The sequence below is a fragment of the Epinephelus fuscoguttatus genome, linkage group LG14 (genome assembly GCF_011397635.1).
Source record: "Epinephelus fuscoguttatus linkage group LG14, E.fuscoguttatus.final_Chr_v1".
Lineage (NCBI taxonomy): Eukaryota > Metazoa > Chordata > Actinopteri > Perciformes > Serranidae > Epinephelus > Epinephelus fuscoguttatus.
In genome coordinates, this window is record NC_064765.1 from 35,492,707 (window position 1) to 35,514,748 (window position 22,042).

Below are 22,042 nucleotides of genomic sequence, written 5' to 3' on the forward strand. Positions count from 1 at the left end.
AATACTCACTCGAACTTCTCCCAGTACGGCTCACACTCCCGCCGGTTTAGGTTACACACAGTCACAATCCCGCTGGATCTTACTTCTTACAAAATACTGCATTTATGATGACTATAATGAACTTTAAACAGCGTATCCTCCTCGTGTTTCTCCTCGCTCCGTCTCGTCTTGTCTGAACTAAGTCCCGCCCTCCGCAGAATCCGACAGGTCACAACCCTCACCCTAACTTGATTGATTGACACCTGTCTATCCAATACACAAAATGGACATGAGAAGTTCAAGGTCTGCTCTAAATGTGGGATATTTGAACACCTCCAAATAAACAAAACAAACAAACAAACCTTAACAAATATACACATTTTTCCACATTAATGCAGAAATCAAAAGAGATAAGTAATAATTGAGGTGGTATTTCACAAAATCAGCATAAGAATAGAACTACGTTACAAATATCCAAGTACTACAGTATCCTCTTAGGACCCGAGCTCTTGTTTGACATGCATTTTTTATTTCTCTTTGCTATTTGGGCTTATTGGACCCTGATAAGTATAAAAACTAAGCATCATCTTTTTACATGGTGTAGTTTTAGAGAAAAATGATGTCCACATATGTGGACACTCGGTCTCAATTTCCTTAAAACACAATAAAGTCACCTTTGTGTAATAGAGTGCAAAACTCTTTATTTACACCCTGAACATAGCAGTTTTTTTCCTGACTGCTTTTGCATGTATTAATAATACATACAAACATATTTTTGTACATGTTTTGAAAATCACAGTGCAAATAACAAAACGAAGTCACAACATTTTTGCCCCTTTTGGACAGTCACAGCAACAGTAAGACATCATATGCTTATAACAAAATATAAAACATTCAAAGAATTTTACATTGTCACTGTTGCATATTAATAACACATACAAACATGTGTTTAACACATTTTGAACGTCATAGTGCAAAAAACAAAAAAATTAGTTTCAGGAAGACATCATATGCCTGTAACACAGCATAAAACATCCTTAGGAACACGTACACACCTATGTGTGGAAGGCTGTGTAACAGTTGCGATCGGTTTGCAAGCATAAGAAGACCTTGCAGGTCACACAACGCACTCGGGTTCTCCCAGTGCAGCCTGCTGCTCTGCAGCATGCTGCATTCTTCAGGCTGATCATTTCTGGGAGATGTGCATTAGCCCTCCTGCGGACTGAGACATGGGGCACTGTTGGCACTGGACGTTTTTTCCCTTGTTTTGGATTGTCTTCTTCCTCTGACACTTCTGAAAGGTCTGCATCGCTTTCTTGGCTGTGATGCTGGGCCAAGAGGGTCCTAGCCACTTCCATACGGAACTCAAGGAACTGCATCACGCTCTTCTTTGGTGCACCACAAGTTGTGAGGTCTTTGCGGTAGAGAATCCAGCTGTTGGCTAATGCCAGATCTGTGAAGTGCATTAGCATCCGCATTGTCCACTTCTTAGTACGAGCACTCATGCGATAGTAACTGATCATCCTGTCAACCAAGTCAACTCCACCCATCTTGAGGTTGTACTCACGGACAATGCATGGTCGCGAGACAGACACATATTGTTTCAGTTTTTTGTCCCAGCGCTGGCAGGTGTCTTCGGGCTGTGTACCATGAACAACAGACATCATCAGTACTGGTTTGTTGTCATACCACTTCACTACACACAACTTTCCATCTTCAGTGGAAACTTCTGATGAGGTACCTCTTCCTGCATTTTTCATGGTTTTGTCAGTGAGTAACTTCTGCACTGCTGCAGCAACCCGGTTCTTCATTACTGTACCAGTCACGTACAGCTCCTTCTTCATCATTTGTTCCACACCTTGGATGCTTGTGAAGAACCGGTCACAATACACTTTTGTGCCACGATGCAGAGTTTGACACAGACGATGAACAGTGCTCTTTCCACAGAAAAACGCTCTGAAAATAAAATCATGAAAAAATCAAATACAAATCCATGTAATTTATGTATTTATTTATATATTTATTTATGTATTTATTTATTTATTTCACTGGGACAATGTACAGTTTTTTAGCTGCACCAGAATTAGCTATAAGCCTGCTGTTCCTGGGCACATTTTTGCTAACATATTAGCATTTTTAACAAAGCTAAGTCCCCGTGTACACATACGTGTACATCATGTTTAGCATCATACTAGATCATTACTTTTACTATTTTTTGTCAAATTTGCATGCCATGGCAAACTTACAATGCTTCTATGCATATCTAAACAAGAATAAGCCAAGAAATATGATTGGACTTCTTACCTTGTCGATGTTTTGGTTTGGAGTGGCCGGCCGAACTTTGCCCTGTGCTGGCGGCCATTTTGAATTTTTCCTGAAGTGTGTAGTACTCTTCTGACACCACTGGGTGGCAGTGTAAGGGTCCACATATGTGGCCATAAGGCCCCAGTTAAGCAGAATTAGCTACTATGGTAATATAACCCAAAATGTGATGTCCACGCATGTGTACGCCAGGTCTTAAGAGGGTATGAACTAAAATCAGTAGGGTACTACATTAATATTAGACATTTTCTAGATGATAATAGGACAGCATGGAGGTGTATTGGTTGGCATTGTCACCTCACAGCAAGACAAAGCCAGGATGGGGGTATTGAACCCCGGGGAGAGGGAACCTTTCTGTGCGGAGTTTGCATGTTCTTCCCATGATAGCATGTGTTTCCTCCGGCTTCCTCCCACAATCCAAAGATATGCAGGCTGGGTTTGTTGCTGACTCTAAAATTGCCCATAGGTGTGAATGTGAGCATGAATGGTTGTCTGTTTCTATGTGTCAGCCCTGTGATAGTTTGGCAGCCTACCCCGCCTCTCATCCAGTGTCAGCTGGGATAGGCTCCAGCCCCTTGTGACCCCAAACAGGATAAGCGGTTATGGAAAAGGAATGAATGAATTTTAAAAATCAAAGTGGTTCTCTACTACCAATACTGACACCTGCGTTTTTGTCTGCTGATTACTGACAGCAGGAGGCTCCTCAGTGTGAGTCTTCATTTTATTATTTGGTAATATTTTTGTGAATCACTAACAGTGCACAACAGGCAGCTTTATATGGCAGTTTTGGAGAGCTGATGATGCTAATGATCAAATATTGTACCTCATAAACAGAAGGCTGAAACCAACGATTTACAACAATTTTGTGCAGTCTGATGAACTGACTTGGCACACTCACAGACAAATACATATGAGACAATCTTTCCAACAGAACATGTTGTTGTCACAAACTGATGGCACTGTATGTGAACAATCATAAAGTTGACACTGGGGTAGAGATTGAAGTCAGTGGTGTTATTCTCAGCAGAAACAGCAGCTTCATGATCATAAACACAGCAACGGCATGTTTTTCTCTTTCACTATTGCGGAGCGGGTGTCATGCCATCAACAATTTATTAGTTTAATAAGGCCGGAGCTGGAAGTCAGGTGTTGGGTGTTGGTGACAATAAGAAGGAATGTTTTGCAGGAATCCTTCACAGCTTCCAGCTGCCAATTTTCAAACAATGCTTATTTGTCAAAGAGATGCTTTTGGAAAACACCTTTCATTCTTTTGGTGCATTTTGGGATCACTTTCAGTTGCCAGGGTTGGACAGTATGGCTTTTGTCTGGCTTTCTCTGTTTCTTCATCTCCCAGATACAGACAGGAGATAAGACAGAGCCAGAGGACAGACACAGACTGAGGTATGGTGCATGTATGTAAGAGTTTTACATGACTGTTAATCTCAGCAGAGGCAACTGTCAAGCATTTGCTGTTAAAATAATTTGTAGAGCAATTAAAGTGCTTTAGTAAGTGAACCGTGCGGCTAGTAATCTTTTACCTGTGTATTACAGAGCCCTTTCAATAGTGAATATGACTAAGCACTTGATTATGCAGTTTTACAACGATGTAAGTTGTAACATGTCACACCGCACTACACCGTCTTTAAATAGAAAGAGCATGTCACGTCCACATCCAAGACATCTGAGCCTGCTGGATTTTCTTTGAAACAATGAGGCAAAGATATGCTCAGCAGAATCCAGCCAGTGTGTTCAGGCAAAAGGTCATCGGAAAAAGAATCTGAGAAAGTGACAAGAAATGAGGAAGTTATACAGTTTTGTTACAGTAAAACAGTAGATAAGGAAACTCAGGTTGAAATATCACGGGAGGAAGATACAGCTACTTCCTTCACTGTCTGCACCAGGAAAACAACTTAGTACAGTGTAGTAGCATTCTGAAACACAAATTCAGTGAATCACAGTGAATGGCATTTTTTTTTTTTTTTTTGGTGTTTTGCTGATCATGTACTACTTTTTTTCACCACCATTAAAGTTTTGCACTTTATGTTTTTGTTTTCTCAGACCATTCCCTTCACAGTCTAGATAGACATATACACAAGACAGAGCTGTATATATTCCAAATGCATGCTTTGCTGCCAAGATTACCAGAAAAATACTGTTGTTGTGTGTTTCTGCAAACCACGGATACATTACATTTGTATGTTATTATGTGGCGGATACACTGAAACTTTACATTTCAACAAGGCTTACTACTACTTACTACTTAACGTGAAAAGGTTTGGGCAAAACCCTTTTTTTCTAGCTAATCAAACATATGTACATAAACAAGGGGAAAAAAACACAATAACTAAATAAAAATAATTAAAAAAACATAAATAACAATACGTAATAACTGTAAAACTTCAATCAAAAGCCTAGTCCCAATTAAATGCCCAGTCCCTTTTACTAGCCTTGTGTGGGTATACATTTTACAAATAAATGCCTGTCTCAATTAGATGCCTGGTCTGGTTGCCAAGCATTTATTCATTTATTTATTTTTTAGCTCTTCGGATGTGTAAAAGTCGGTTGTTTGCTACCTCAAATGATGTGTCCATTCCTTGATTACCCTTTAAGTTATTTATATTCCTTTATATTCTGTCTGTAAGGGTCCTCAGATCAATGGAATCAAAACGCTTTTTCATAAAAATGAATGCCAAGTTATGAATTTTGATGAGGGGTTGTTGTGTCGGTCGTAATCCTAAAGTGCTGTAACTCTCCTTCTTTGATGTGCTGTCTGTCGGGACTAGATCAGATGAATGATTCATAATTGATATATTATCTGAAGCCTAATTCTTAAACAAGTAATAAATTCATATCGGTTTGAATAAACAATTCGATTGTGATTCCTGATCTTTGCTGAGCAACAGTTTTGTGTGAAAGGAAATAAAGGCTTGTTCCATACATCGGCCTGCTGATTTTAGTGATTTAAGTAAGTAATAGCCTGGGCTATAAAATTCAGATCTATATTCCTACATAAATATGCACCACAGTCTACTCTGATCTACAAGCAGCTGCTTAGCTCTCAGACACACAAAAACTGTGCAAAAGAGTACCAGGCACATGTTGTGTGATTCACTTACACATACACCAGCAATATACTCCAAGTAGCTTCTCCACTTGGCCACATATTTCTCCATTCTGTCCTGAACTGAAAGAGATTTGTTCATATGATGCAACCTTTGCCAACTCTGTGAACCATTTCTTAAAAGAGGGCTCACCTGGTTTGTTTCCTCCATTTTCTCATTATGCAATGGATTCTGTTTAAACTTAAAATACCCAGTTTTGGGGGCACAGTCCCAATCACACTTGGAAACACAACAATGTCTCTGTAAGAAAACAATCGCCCTTTGTGGTACCATCCATGGTGGAAAAACAGGTTGCTGAAAAACACCTATGTTTGATACCATAAAATGGCTTGCATAACAGCACTAACAGATGCAAAACACTGGAACACAGCAGAATCTGCAGCAGTCTACAGCTTGGCAAGCATCTCGCCGAGGTGTCACACCATCCACCATCCCCTCCACCTCCTGATGACAAAGTCAGCTCATATGTTTAATCACTTAGTAAACTTTGATATGATATGTATGGAACATGCAAAAGTAACAAATGTGTGGTCTGTAGAAATGTACAATGCCAGCATCTTCTTCTGGCGACTAGGCTATATTTTGCTTATGTTATTTAAAAATGTTGAAAGAGTTGAGGTAAAACTGCCATGGTATGAATAATACAAGTCTCAGGCATGGAAATGTAAATCGTCAGTGTTTATCCAAATCACACTGATAGAATAAAAATTCTTGAGATAAACATTTCCATTTTATGAATACATTGAAACATGCAACAATACGATGCAGGATAACCTCAACCATATGTGTATGAAATAATTTAGCAAAACTTAATGCTGTTTATGTTCATCCATGCTGAGTGTGTTTGCAGAGATGACTATCCAGACTGGGCCTCTGGCCTGTACAGCAGCGCTCCACGTTGTAGCTGGAAGGACCCAACATGTTCAGTCGTGCATTTATCCGTCAGAATAAGAAGCTGGATGAAAAACAGGTTCTTAACACTGCAGTGCTCTGTGAGGGAACACATACAGGTGTTTGTTATTTTAAGACTTGCCATCGACCAACTCCCCAAATTCCTGCCTTAAATTCCCTCACTTTGTGTGTGTGTGTGTGTGTGTGTGTGTGTGTGTGTGTGTGTGTAAGACATTTGCACATTTTCTGCTGCCTCCCCCACAGACCTGATGCTACTGATCAGTAGGCCAGAGCCATGCTAAATGAGTGATGGTTAAGTCCCTGATCACACAAAAAGCACTTAGCAGGTCGCAAAGCACAAGGTCCATTGCACTGCCAATTTTTTTTTCAATTCAATGCCACTATTAAAAAAACGCTTGCTGCTTCTTTTTATTGTTGCCAGGCAACCATGCCATCACATCCTTACCCTAACCTTTTCATATAATCAATCTACTGTATATTATTTTTCTTTGTTTCACAGTAATTAATAGCTAGTTCCTAAAATGGACAGGCAGAGGCTACTTGCTCTATCTCTGGTTGAGGGTGAGAGGCTGTCAGTAAATAGTGTGTTGGGCACAGGGGAATGGAGATCTGTGTGGGTACATGAAGCCTTAAAAAAAGAGTGGATCACAGGGAGTACCACCAGTTGGTCCAGGAGCTTCGTCTCCATGACGGCCGTTTCCAGGCATATTTTAGGATGACTCAGGGCAGTTTGACAACCTGCTGTCTCCAGCAACCACTACCACCAGTCTCTCCTCCGTTGTTTACCAACTGTAAACTTGTCGTCTCAAATCTCTCAAATCATCCGATTGGACACGAGAACAAAGTGGAGATCACGTGGGGTGCTTTACGTTCTGAGTTGAAGCATTTTCAACACAAGGTGTTCAGGGTGCTCCAGCCTAGAATGCTGAAACACGAGGTGTGAAGCAACAAAAAAACACATCAAGCAAAAAGCTTCATTCTCATAAAAAACAATTACAAAAATCCACCTCCAACTGCTAAAGCGTTTTCTATGTGATCGGGGCATAACTCAGTTGTTTTATGAAGACAAGTTTTCCCTGGCTTATGGTGGACCTGAAGTGACAGGATGCATTATATAGGATATATGACAAACCAAAGTTTGCATTTTATTCATGTGGACCTCTCTGAAGAGTGAAATGTATTTACTATCAAAAGCACTTCTGAGGAATAGGGTCCTTTCAAAGTGTTACTTGTACGTATTTCAATGTGTCACTTCCCTCCAGTCAGGGGATTTCTTGCAGAAGAGAATGAGAAAAAAGAAACCAGGACAAAGAAAGTGATTAAAGGAAGGAATGACAGAGAAATAACATTAGGGGTGTGTCCGGCAGAACTCACTCTGTGTGCCAGCGCACTCTGGCACAAATTGGACTCTTCGTAAATTCAGAGCTCTGCTGGAATGTGCTGTTGGGTTATTCAGAATCCCACGCTCTCAGAGCAGCGCAGCGTAGAGAAGAGCAGGGCACAACCTAACACATTTTAGTTTTTGGCTGTGTTATACAAACAACATGCATGTCTCTGCCACAAATGAACAGTTGTTGTTTTTTTCTAGAACTTACCTTTCTTCTACAATTGCACTGAGAAGCTACTCTGGAAATCCAGAGTTCTCGTGAGAGCCCAGTTTGAATTTGCTCAGCAAGTCACTCTGGCAATCAGTAATGATGCTCATTACCCATGCCCTTGTAGCCGAGCTGCACCAATCACATCGGTGTATCTGATATAGGCGGGCCAGAGGCGAGCTAAACAGATGATGACAGCGCTGCGACGACGAAGTCCAGAATCAGTCAGTAAACATTGCCAGATGGCTACGGGTGAACACCAGCTGTTTGAAACGGCTTTGGCCGCTACAATGAACGAGTTAGACTTGTCTTTTTCTCTAAAACAGGAACAGAAGACGGCGCTCGAATCTTTCCTTTGCAAGAAGGACGTTTTTGCTGTTTTGCCGACCGGATACGGCAAGAGTCTAATCTACCAGTTAGCTCCGCTGGTAGCTAAGCTCTGGATACGTCACCCTGTGTATTGTTCTGATTGGTCGTAGTGTTATCCAATTGCGTGCAGTGATATTTTCAAATGCATGCTTGGTGCCGCCCCTCGAGTAGGGCCATTTGCATTACTCATAGCCAGACCCTAAATCTTTCTAGATTTGGGTCTGTATTTCCAGGCTACTGAGAAGTGGAGGAAATGAAAGCAGCATATTGTAACACAGCAAAATGTTATGTCCAGCCACATTACAAACTGTTGCTGCCCAGCAGCGAATCGTCCTGCTGCAAAAGTTGGCTTTTGGTGCCAGTTGTCTGACGCAGAAATCACTGACAAAGCGGCGGTATACGACGACTGAGGAATGAAAACAGGCTGAGATGTCATGCACAGATAGTTTAGTCACTAAATGCAATGTGAGAATTTGCAGGCATGTCAAATTTTGATGTTTTTGTCCCCTAACTATCCATTTACAGTATATCAAAACATTTCACTGGCAACTGCATTTTAAATGAAAATGAATAATCTGTGTCTAATCCCTAGAACACTAGTAAATTGAGTATTTCTGATTATACCTATTTTCAATGGAAACATTGTCCCTGCTGTGTTCTCTTGTTCTGTCTCTGATGTGACTGCAGTTGTGTTCTCTAATTGTAATCAGTGGAGCTTCCAACACTTCCTCAGGTTCTGTTTGGTGAGGCCCTGCTGTCAGTGACTTGTGCTCACTGACAGTTCAACAGTGTTGGCAAAAACAAAAGTCAAAATGTATCCAGACCGAAACCTTTAATCAGAGAAATGTCGTCAGTAGAGCAACAACTACTACTTTATTACCTATGTCCATGTTTACAGACTTGTCCGTAAGGACCACAGGTTTACATCCTGTCTCCCACCAGCACTCACCATTGGTCTCTTTTACCAATCACAGTGACCCCTCACTAACCTTAACCAAGTGGTTTTTGTGCATTAACCTGACCAAGCCTCAAACGTACTCTGTGGACAAGCATGCACATGCACATATCACCATACACTCCTCCTGCCAATAGTTTGAGGCTATTCCACAGTGATGCATCTGGGAACATAGCAGTGCGCCAAAAAAGGCAGGACAGAAGACTGCTACCTGACATCAACAATGCAGGTTTTAAAATAATCATAAAGTTAGCTTTGCAAATGTTTTTGACAAAAGAAGTGCTTCTACAGTACACAAGTTTGAACATGCACAAATGACACAAGTGTGTTTTCTAAAAGGAAAACTCCACAGAGTTCCTTTAACCACCGTAATGGCACATGAGAGTGTTAGTACAATTGAAATCGATAAACCACTATGTAACAGTTTGGGAAAGCGCTGACAAATTGTGGCATCTTGCTGAAACAGGGCAACAGATGTAGTGCAACACACCAACGTTCTTCACCTTTCCCCAGTCGTCTCATCTTCCTCCTTGTGTTTGTGATCGTCATTAGGACGTCTAAGCGTCACAAGCAAGTGCATTCAGGCCTGCACCCAACTGTCCTGACACTCCCATCAAATGAAATTCAGGTCTTGGCAGTTAACGCAACGGTGACCTTAATAATATCTACAATTAGTCTTGAAACCTGAAGCACATTTTATAGCGAAGACTAATGCTAACATGACTTTTCAAACTTTAAATGTACCCTCAGTCTATCATTAAATATTTATATATATATTTTGACACAAGCATCGTACTACCCTCTTCCATAAGCCAGTTTTCAAATCTGCAGCTATTTTGTATATGCTTGTATAAACAATAACAGTGCGTCAGTCGTGTGAAGTATTTGCCTGCAGGGCGGTTCAGCCTCCCTAACAGACAGACAGCACAAACCTCCTTTGTTTCATCTGAAGAACAGAAGTTGTATTGTGGTTAAGCTGTTTCGCTGCGATGGAATGTACTGTTGAGAGAAGCCAATTGAAAACACACACACCTGTTTTTACTGCAGATAGCATCGCTGGTGTCATAATGACGGCTGCTAATTTACCTGGATGCTCAGAGATGAAGATTTATGATTTATTTATGGCATTAAAAATGTTCCCACTGATGTACAGAGCAAACAGAGGGAGTCTGTTTTAGGTGGAAACCAAAGAGAGTAACTTAATAGATACTTTTACTCACATCAGCCTAACTTTGAGGATAGTGATGAGGATCTCTAGGTCTGTTAGTCCATCCATCAATACTTCGATCCAAAGGAGGACTGGGTTACAGGAGTACTGGGCAATGTGCTTTCACTTGTGGCTCTTAAACATAACCTTTAAATATATATTGCTAAACATTCCAACCCAATGCAGGACATATATCCCAAAGCATATTCAATATTGGTATATTGGCAGCACGGCTCACGCAGAGGGGAAGCCCCTCTGTGCGGAGTTTGCATGCTCTCCCCAGGTCAGCGTGGGTTTTCTGCAGGTACTCCGCCTTCTTCCCACAATCCAAAGACATGCAGGTTAGGTAAATTGGTGACTCTTATTTGCCCATAGGCATGAATGGTTGTCTGTCTCTATGTGTCAGCCCTGTGACAGTTTGGTGAGCTGTCCAGGGTGTATGCTGCCGCTCGCCCATTGTCAGCTGGGATGGTTCTGTTTGTCAACTTGAAGCTCTTCATTCCAGAAAGATGCTGGCCTTGGTAAAATAATGACAAAGATAATGCCAATTTGAAGAAGGAGGGCCTTAAGGCCCTGACACACCAAGCTGATAGTTGGCCATCAATGTTGGGCCATCAGTGAGTATCTGTCACCCTAGTCAGCACGGCATCGCCCTCATCAGCTCCTTTTTTTTTTTGCCAATTCACCATGTTGAATCAGCAGTGGGGGGGTTCGTCGGTGAATGTAATCAGTCTGATTGGCAGTTCAGCTAAAGTATAGAGGGAGTGAGATCAAAACAACACATATATAAGGTTACATAAGGTAAGATTATTTTTCTTTAGCCATTGAGCTCTGTGGCAGAAAAGTTTCGTGATGGTTTGTGATAATGTTCACTGGTGCATATGTTCACTGGTGCATGGTAAATATGCACTGTGCTTTCATCATTGGATCATGTTGGTAATGTGCTAACTGGCTAACTAGCATCAAGCGAGTCTTCCAGTTTTCCTTTTTGAATGAAGATTACAGATGACTGCCGTCTGCTGGTGTGGAGATTAATTTCCTCTCACCCAGGTGCAGAATGTACACGCTGGTTGGCTGTAGTCTTTACAATGTGTTCATGTGCAACTTTTTCAGACCTGCCAACTTTGAAGAAAGGTTATGAGTACCACCTTACCAGACACTTGTGCGTGGTCATGAACATATGCGGACACGGCGGCACTTTTTTGTTTTGTTTTTTTTTTTTTAACCATAAAAGTCAATATGCACATGTGGCAAACAGAAGAAACGAGCGTACGTTTACATATTCATATCTATAGGCCTAAGCCCCACATACGTCCATAGACGCCCAATATTTGTTTTATGGCACAGATCAAGGTCAATTTCATCAATCTGATGGTAGTATTGATCATCTGCTTAAAAAATACAGTAATGTGTCCTGTTGTGACAAAAAGAAAGATTTCAAGTGGGATTCGGGGGGTTCTCCCCCGAGAAAATTTTGAAAGATCACATGGCGAAATCCTATTTTCATGCAATTTCATACAGAAATAGATAATAGATCATAGACAAGTGCATTACATTAGCATTCCTCATCATGTTCTTGTGTAGTACGACACCTATTAGAACTACTCTTTTCTTATTGCCTTGTTTTTTTCTTATAGAAATTCAGCAGACTCATCAAACAAAACGTCTTTTTATCATAAGTGTGTTATAGTTATTCAGGCAGGGCACATGGTTTCATAACACAGTTGAATGTAAATTTGTCTGCAATTTGCTTACCTTGGTACAATTCTCACCAGCAATGTATTGACGACACACTTGACACTATTTACTTCAGTGTTTGCCCTACCATTTTACCATTTTATTAGGGGGGCACCTCGCCCTGCCCCCCCTTGAAGGTCAAGTTAATTTTATTTAATTTTATTTTCTATATAGTGCCAGATCACAAAGAAGTCACTTAAGGTAACCTTTCCTATAGAACAGGTCTATACCTTGTCCTTTTATTAAACAAACTAAATGGCCTTTCATTTCTGTCTCTACATGGTCACGCGTTTACAATCCTCCCCTGCTCTCTGTATTGCGCACGGCGGAGTTTGGCCCCGTTGGGCGCGCACACACACGTGCCCGCACACACACACACACACACACACACACACACACACACACACGAGTGAACACACTAGAGGGCGTAAAAAAATAAATAAAAAAGGACTCGGTGGTGGAGTGAGATTTCTTAAACGAGCATGAGAAGGTGCTACCGTCTACCGAACTGAACACGCGGTAACTCCGGTCTGAGCTGACGGTGAGGAGCTAATAAGAGCTAACTGCTAACAGACAGAAGCTAACTGCTATGAGACTGTAGTTAACTGTTTACAGACAGAAGCTAACTGCTAAGATAGAAGCTAGCTCTAATAGACACAAGCTAAAGTTAACTGTTTACAGACAGAAGCTAACTGCTTACAGACAGAAGCTCTCAAAGCTCTCAATTTTTGCATTTCTTACGTCATTTTACCTGTCAGCGTTGTTTGAATTGATAGAGTCATCACTGAGGACTACCCAGAGGTGTGGGCGAAGAGGGTTCATCTATCTTGACGGTGAGGGCGACAGTGTACTGTCTAACTGGATGGAACTGAATCAAGCGCATCTTTCTTAGTCAGCCGTGGATGGGAGGGCGGGGGGGCAATATGCAGCAATCTGATTGGCCGAAATCTTTTCGTTCCGCCTACGCACCTATATTCACCGGGTATCAACTTGAGTGACATCTTGCATAGACAAATACACTGAAACCGGCGAAATGCGCGATCGAGGGATATGCGTACTTTTAGAGCATCAAATCGTACCAGCGTACTTTGATGTCAAAATGCATGCCTGGTACGCAAAATGCGTACAGGTTGGCAGGTCTGCTTTTTGGAGCTCAGTATAGAGCTGCTGCTCCTTTACGTTGAAAAGGACAGTTGAGGTGGTTCAGGCATCTGATCGGGATGCATCCTGAGTGCCCCCTCATAGAAGTTTTCTGGAAACATCCAACTGGTAAGGGGGGCCGGGACAGACCCAGAACACGCTGGAGGGATCATATATCTCATCTGGCCTGGGAACGCCTCAGGATCCCCCAGGAGGAGCTGGAGAGGGGGACATCTGGAGTATTTTGCAGATGAAAGTGGATGAAAATGGAATGAATGAATGAATGAATGAAGAACGAAACAAGGTGTACTGACTATTTAAATATTTATATAAACCTCAATCTAAAGGGTTTTAGCGTAAACCAGGTAGGATGCAGGTTGTAAAGCCTCATCTCCAGTGAAACACTCCTATGCTTTGTCCTCAGCCATCCACCAGAACCTCAAGTACAAGAATATCCCTAGATTAAAAAAAAAAAAATACTTAGCAGTGCGCCAAAAAAGGCAGGACAGAAGACTGCTACCTGACATCAACAATGCAGGTTTTAAAATAATCATAAAGTTAGCTTTGCAAATGTTTTTGACAAAAGAAATGCTTCTACAGTACACAAGTTTGAACATACACAAATGACACAAGTGTGTTTTCTAAAAGGAAAACTCCACAGGGTTCCTTTAACCACCGTAATGGCACATGAGAGTTAAAAAAAAAAATACTGCCATGATTTAATAATTCATTAGTCATACAATTGAATAGTGTAGAACCATATACACTCACAGTCCCCAGATGACAAATCCTAATCATTTTGGTGCAATTCTTTTATCTAGCACCATGATCAGGCAGACATTTTCACTTGGATACAAGAAATACTTAAGTATACAGAGCACATTGCTGCTCCCAGAGGTTGATGACCACATGGCTTTTCATCCACTATTTTTTATATTGTGGTGTGAAATGAATCAAACAGCTTACAGGGACTGTTAGCAGAGATGATTATATTGTTAATGCATTCTTCACTGTGTTAACACTAAACTGATTGTCCAGACACTTGCTGTCAGTTTCTCTCTCACTGATCACTGGTCAGCTGTTAGTTATGCATGCCTGCTGCTCAGTGATCCTGTTAATGCTGAAGGTTAACGCAGGCATTTGATCTTGTCTCTTGTCCTAACTGTGATGAAGATGAATATTGATCCTGTCATGTCCTCAGTTAATGAAAATGAGCATATTCCAATTTGATGATTTACCCCACTAAAAACATATTTAAATTACCTCACCCACTGCACATGTTACCATAATGCTACCGAGAACATGTCCTGTTACTTACAAGGAAACTATAAAAGAAGGGTCAGTTCATCACTGTGTAGCGTATGAATGCACATTGGTGCCAATCTCATTTTCTCCTAGCAGCAGAATTGTACATGTATTTGATTGTCAATAACTAACCATTCTTCACATTGTTCATATTTAATAATATTCAGGAGGGCTAACATTAGCCAATAAACTTTTCTATCATTGTAGAAAATATCTGGACCTTTATCACTTACAGGTTCTTATCACTGTTCATCAGTTAACTAAGTTAGCATTTGCACTTCATTTAGCTAACGTGAGCCAGCAATATCTGTGTTGCAGCGCACTGATTTGGAGTTAAAGCTGTTGAAGTTACTGAGACATAATATTGTGCTTCATTTTTTCAGCCAGGGAGCTGCAGTGTTGGTGAGTGATAGCAAATATTACAGCATGAGTTAGCATTTAGCACTCCCAGTTCCCTCATTTCATAGTCATGTGGTTATTTTGAATGGTCTTTTGGTTGGATGTCGAACAAAAGGTCTGTGGTTATCACATTTTGTAGTACCACTAAAAATACATCAGTAAATATCCCACTTGTGAATTTTGAAGCTTTTACGTCTTCAAAATTCAGTTGCCAAACACAGCTTTACAGCCTCGTTGCAGCAGGGATGTTAAGTTATGCAAACGTGGTGTAGTTTGTCCTTAGCCTAACGTTAGCTTTACTGCTTACTTGTGCTGATTGCATTTAGGCTTCAAAAACCACAAGAGTGGTATTCATTTGTGAAGATTATCTTGCCGAACAAAATGTGCAAGTATTATTAATGTCTGTTTGCCACAGAGCTTTTTTCTGCAATAATCCCAAACCCAAGGGAAAAATCCCAGAGGCTCTTTTGACAATGGAACTGGGGTGAAGTTAACTTGTGTTTGCTTACAGAAAAACATCATCTCTGGAGCACTCTCTGGAACAATAGGAGCAAGTGCATCCCCATTATTCAGTTAGGGGGAGCAATGTTATAGATAGTCACCTCCTTTTTATATTTTTTAAAAAATAACCTAAACACATTTCAATACAGTCCTTGCAAACAGTTAAAGATTAAAGGCAACACTCTTGTTTTTGCTCCCATTTTTTACGGATCCAAGACTTTTTTTATGGACTCAATAGAAATATTTTTCTCAATTTTTGATGGCGAAATTGTTAAAATCCATTTAGTGAGCACTTTTCCTGGATAATCCCTCTACCTGAATTTCAGGTGGAGGGATTATCTTGGAGGGCATCTTCATATCAAGATGCTGTTTGAACAGGATTATTACTACACAGGTGTGCCTTGGAATGGTCATAAGGAAAGCCACTCTAAAGTATGCAGTTGATCTTATCTAAAAAATATATTTATTAGAATTTCACATGACTAGCACTTCAGAAATGCCTGTTTTGTCACAGACAGCCTAAAGGATCAGTCAGTAGACTTGAAGTTGCTTGAAGTTGTTGGCTAACAGTAGTTGACATGCCTGGTGAGTATGCAGGCTGTGCAAGAACTGGGATTCGCTTTCAGGAATTGTGTACAGATCTTTACAACATGAGGCCGTGCATTATCATGCTGCAACATGAGGTCATGGCGATGGATGAATGGCCTGACAATGGGTCTCGGCTACTAAGATACCATGACCAGGGGCCTCATTTATAAAAGTGCTTAGGATTCATACTAAAAGTTGACGTGCGCTCAAAAGCTGAAAATGGCGTGCGCAAAAAAATAATCGGATTTATAAAACCGTGCGCACTTGCACGCAATGTTCTCTTTATAAATCACAGACCTCCTGGAGTTGTGCGCACCCAGATCCGCCTCATATTCCGCCCTCTACACGCCCTAGTTCAACCATGAATGGTCATGCAAATCACCTCATGAATGCGATCTGCATATACATAAGCCGGCATGCGAGTCTTGTTGTGTGAGTCACGGCGACGGGTGAGAAACGAACCAAAAAATGGAATTTCTCCGAGACTGAGGTAGAGACCCTTTAAGGTGGAGGACTGAAGAAAGATTTTATTTGGTGGCCACAGCAGCGGGATCACGAAAGCAAAAAAAAAGTGGCAACACATCAACGCTGCTGATGCTGTCAGCTGTGTCTGTGGGACTGCACGGACAGTGACAGAACAAAAAATAAAGTGGTCTGATCTAAAGGTAGACCAAATATTTCTACTCCTTTACCAACATGTAGTTAATGTGTTTCCTTTATATTTGAGGATGTTTGGGGCGTTGGTAGAGTAGTGGATAGTGCCGGCGCCCCATGTACAGAGGCATTACCTCGCTGCAGCGGCCACGTGTTCGAATCCGGCTCGCGGCCCTTTGCTGCATGTTAGTCCCCACTCTCTCTCTGTCTCCCCATTTCACCCTCTGTCCTGTCAGTAAAGGCAAAAAGCCAATAAAAATAATCTTTAAAAAAAATCTGAGGATGTTTGACATTGATGTGCAACATAAAGAATCACATTTATTAAAGGCGGAGGCATAAAGGAGTATGTGCCAGTGCCATCTTGCGCAATTACACACGAGGGTCAGCGCAGTATTTATATGTTTATGGCAACACCTGGCCTGAATTACAGCATGAACCAGTGGTATCCCTGTCCCAAAATACAATGTGTAATTTGAAATACAATTCAAAGATGAAAGTGTAATAGGCGAACACGTTTCTTCATGCCGGTTTTGTCATGAACAGCACATGTCTAAGTAGGGCTGATGAAATGAGTGTAACGATTGTGCTTAATGGCTGTATTTCGAGACATGATAAATACACTGGAAATATTTAGCTAAATAAATAAATAAATATATTCCATGCAGTTGTGCCATCCTCTCCCCCTCCTATGCTCACAGAGTGGTCAGAGGCAGTGCGGATTAAATATGTATTTAGAAAGAATTTCAATTCGGGATTTGAGTTGGATTTTACGTTTTTATGAAATAATTATCACTCACTCCAAGCGCAAAATAAGGCTGCTGGATTTAATTTCAGTGATAACGTGGATCTAAGGTGGATATAGCATGACATTAAATTTGTGTGAGACATCAATAAAAATCTGACTCCACTTCTCCACCTCGCCGTCTGCGTTGCCACTTACCAGTGTCTTCCAAAATGTGCACACGCATGACTCAGAGTTTGCTTACAGGTGCGCACATTCTCCCGCCAAGTTTATTTTTATAAATCACAACCTTTGCGTGGTAAGTGGCGCACGCCACTTTCAAGCCCCGTTTTGTGCGTAAGCAAGCTTTATAAATGAGGCCCCAGATCCATCACAGTATCTCTGTCCATGAAACTCCCTTTAATAAAATACACCTATGTTCCTTGTACCTTATGCCAGCCCATACTATAACCCCACTGACACCATGGGGCACTCTGTTTACAACGTTGCTAATTCATTAGCAAACTGCTTGCCCCCATGACACCATACATCATCTGCAATCTGCCCAGTGCAGAATAAAGTGGGAATCATCTGTGAGGAGAACACTTCTTCAAAGTGCCAGACACCATCAAGCATTTGCCTACTCAAGTCGTTTACAGTGACAAACTACTGTCAGGTCAAGACACTTGGTGAGAACAATGACCGTGCAAATGAGCTTCCCTCAGATGGTTTCTAATGGTTTGTGCAGAAATTCTTCAATCGCACAAACCAGTTATTTCCACAGCTGTTCAGGTGGTTGGTCTCAGACCATCTTGCAGGTAAAGACACTGGATGTGGAGGTCCTGAGCTGGTGTGGTTGTGTGCCCTGTTGGATGTACTACCAAAGTCACAGAAACGACACTGAGGACATCTTATTCTAGAGAAATGAACATTCAGTTCATGAACAATTGCTCTGGTGGAAATTACTGCATGCCAATGGCACACTAAAAAGTTGCAACATCTGTGGCATTGTGTTGTGTGATCATATTTAATGGTTTAAAGTGACGTTTTATTGTGACCATCCCAAGCCACACCTGAGTAACAATCATGCTGTTTAATCAGCATCTTGATATGCCACCCCTCAGGAGGATGAATTATCTTGGAAAAGTTGAAGCGCTCATTAAAGTGGATTTTAACAAATTTGTTTAAGAGATATTATCTTTTCAGTGCACTGAAAAGTCTTAGATCTTTAACCAAACCTGTGAAAAATGGCAGCCTTTGAGTTGGTTCAGTCCAGCCCATTGCTGATTGCACAGCTGATCGAGTGGATCGGTTGTATAAGAATGAAAAATGCAGCGCAGTGAGAGAGGCACACAAACAGCAATAATGTTAATAATTATTTGCATCTGCATTTAGTGATATTCTGTTGTATTTCTGCTAGGGCCCAACTAGAATTGCCCTCCGAGAACATGGTTGTTATATTTTTTCTTTATATCTCTCTAACTAATTTCCTTGGTCAATAATTTCTCCTCCTTTTTCTCTCCCCTATATATAGTTCACACACAAAATCCATCCACTCTCATAAACACTCACACGTAAATACATGCACACTACAATGAGAACAATTTTAAGCCAACTTCTAAAAAAAAATGTATTTATTTTATTTTATTTTTGTTTTAATTTGATTGAGTCCAGTTCCTCCACTTGTCTTGTGCTGTGTCATATGGTCATATGTTTCATTTGTCTGTCTGCATATTGGTCACTTGTATTGCATGGTGCTCACTTGAGATGCATGTGTTTAGTATGGGGAAGGATGTGTGAAAAAAATACATTTCAACTTCCTTGTGCGAATTGGCCTGTGAAAAAATGCCTTGCATAAGCAGCTTGGTGCAGATCACCTTGTACTGACAGATAAAGTGTCTTTCGTGATCTTGCCTAAAAACAATCTGAGCTTAAAGGTGGTAAAGAAGCTGTACTAGTACTTTAGAACTTGTGGAGCTCAAAAAGAGGTTTGAGTTTATACTTAATTGTGAAATGGCATTGTTCTTTTTCTTGTGCTGCTGCTGTGCTGAGCAGACTCAGAGGGAGACCGACTGGGGCAGAGCAACTGATCAGCATCTCTCCTCTATTGTCTGCAGGGAACAAACTTTCCAGTGAGCACTCACAAAACTATACCCCAATCCTAGTTCTTCAGCCCCCCTAGAGTTACATTCGTGTCCAACAACTGCCCATATGTGTCCAAGCACCCATGTAATCTGTACCTATGTCTGACATTTAACCTGACTAACAATTGCTACTGTCCACGAGAGATGGAACAGCAGTCACCTGTCAAGCCTACAGGAAGAAAAGTTTTATACTACTGTATGAAGATGTGTTTTACAAGGGTATGCTTTTAAATACACTTTTTACATGAACTGAATTACTGCAGTTGCTTGCAGCTGTTTGAGTAAATCTTTTATGCAAGCAACCTTCAAACTGCCCTCGCTTCCTCCAAGCTGTACATAAAAGAGAGAAAAGTGCTGTTTTTTTTTTACAAAGCGCCCCGTCCCACTCACACACTGTAAACTATACACTGTACAGTATATTCATTTGATTCCCGCCAGGGCTGCACTCTCACCATGACGCATTTGGTTCTAGGACCCATGTTGCATACCTCAGGCCCTTGTCTAAACAGGAAAAGAAGTTTGAATCAGTAGTCCTTTGTAGTGGATAAGTTTGGCAGCCAGCCAGCCAGCCAACTCTTCTTGGTGTAACAGCTCTGCAGAGAGCAGTGAGGAGGAGGAGAGGCTGCTAAGATTCAACTTGTGGATCCTGATTTAATGACGGGCTTCACTGGCTCCATTTACATGTGCTGAGGATTCTGTTCTTGACCTGTTTGCTCATGTAACCTGGCTCTGGCTTGACTCGTGGAATCAGAGGCAGGTTAGAGTTAAACCCCACTGACCCACCACAGTTACACACACTGTGTAGACAAGCACTATGTTTACATGCTCCGCTCAGTGTCAGCATGTCAATGTCATAAATTACAATTGCATGCAAAAGTTTGGATCACTCATGGTCAAAATTTAATTTACTGTGAGTGGTTGCGTAAGTAGAAGATGAACTGATCTCCAAAAGGCAAAAAGTAAACAGGTGACACTTTTTTTCTATATTTTAAGCAAGATTACTTTTTAATTCAGTCTTCTGCAGTCTCAAAATAACAAAAAAGGAAAAGCATCCAAAGCAAAAGTTTGGGCACCCTGCATGGTCAAAACAAGCAGCAATGACGGGTCCATGTCATTGGTTCGACAGCCCATTGGTTCGACATCCCATTAGTCCGACTGCCTGCGGTGCCGAACGGCTCGCGGCGGGCGTATGGTGCGCCGCGACCGGCTTGAGGCGGAGCAGGCTCACGGCTTATGTGTTTGCCACTTTCTTTTTCATTTTAACCCACACCATGATCTTTTCCTGACCCTAACCAAGTGGTTTTTGTGCCTAAACCTAACCAGACCTTAACCACAGGGCATCATGATGATTTCGGAACGAACTTCTTAACAATGAGTTTAATATGGTCGGAACAATGGGATGTCGAGCCAATGGGCAGTTCCCGCAATGACAACAGTTACATCAGAGCTTCTATGTCTAATGCACAGCACACATCAGAATTGCTCTGTGACCATGGTATAAATGTTCAAATATTACATAATGTGGAGAAAATGTTTCTCTAACTTTAAAGCTGCAGAAAAGTTAAGGGTGACTGAGGAATCAAGAAGTTGAAGGGTCTAAGGTTTCAATAATCTGGCCCCAGTTACCCCTGTCATTTCAGGTATGTGGATAAAAAAACAGATTATATTTAGACACTTGGGTTAGCCTGTGTATCTTTGTTGGGCAGATTAGAAATGATTGCAATCTGTCTTGTTTTTCCCCAGGTTATATGCAAATCAGTGTGGGCCCCACTTAAATCCAAAGGGTGGTGGTAATACACCGAATTGCCTGAGCACTTTAGTACTTTAATTACCACAGTAACAGCTTGGGTAGGTTGTGTGTAATGCATGTGTAATGAATAACCTACAAATGGATAACTTGCATAAAAAACTACAAAATAGACACTCATGGTACCGTCTTCAGGCGGCTTTTCTTACCAATCCGTGACCAAGAGGACGAAATTTAAATGCATTTGATATAAAATATCATAAATATGTATAGTCTGTGTGCTGCCAGCAAGAAGCATTCAGGACACTTTAAGTTTCAGATCTGTACATTCTACATTATTCATGGGAAATAATGACTTGCGTTTGCTACTGTAGTGCGCATGTGCAAGTACTTGGCCATTACAGCTTCCACTAGTTAAAATGTACGGATGTCTGCCCATGAAGACCTACAGTCCGAAGAGAAAATTACTTTTATTTTATGCCACTCACGATGCAGCCTAGGCTGCTGTTGTGCCAAATTAGCTTGGCGATAGTATGCTACCTTGTAGCATGCTGCGGTATGGTCCAACAGTAAACATAATCATGCTGCCAGACTATTTTCACTGCATGTGTGTAATGTCGGCTTGTTCATGTGACTGGCTGAACA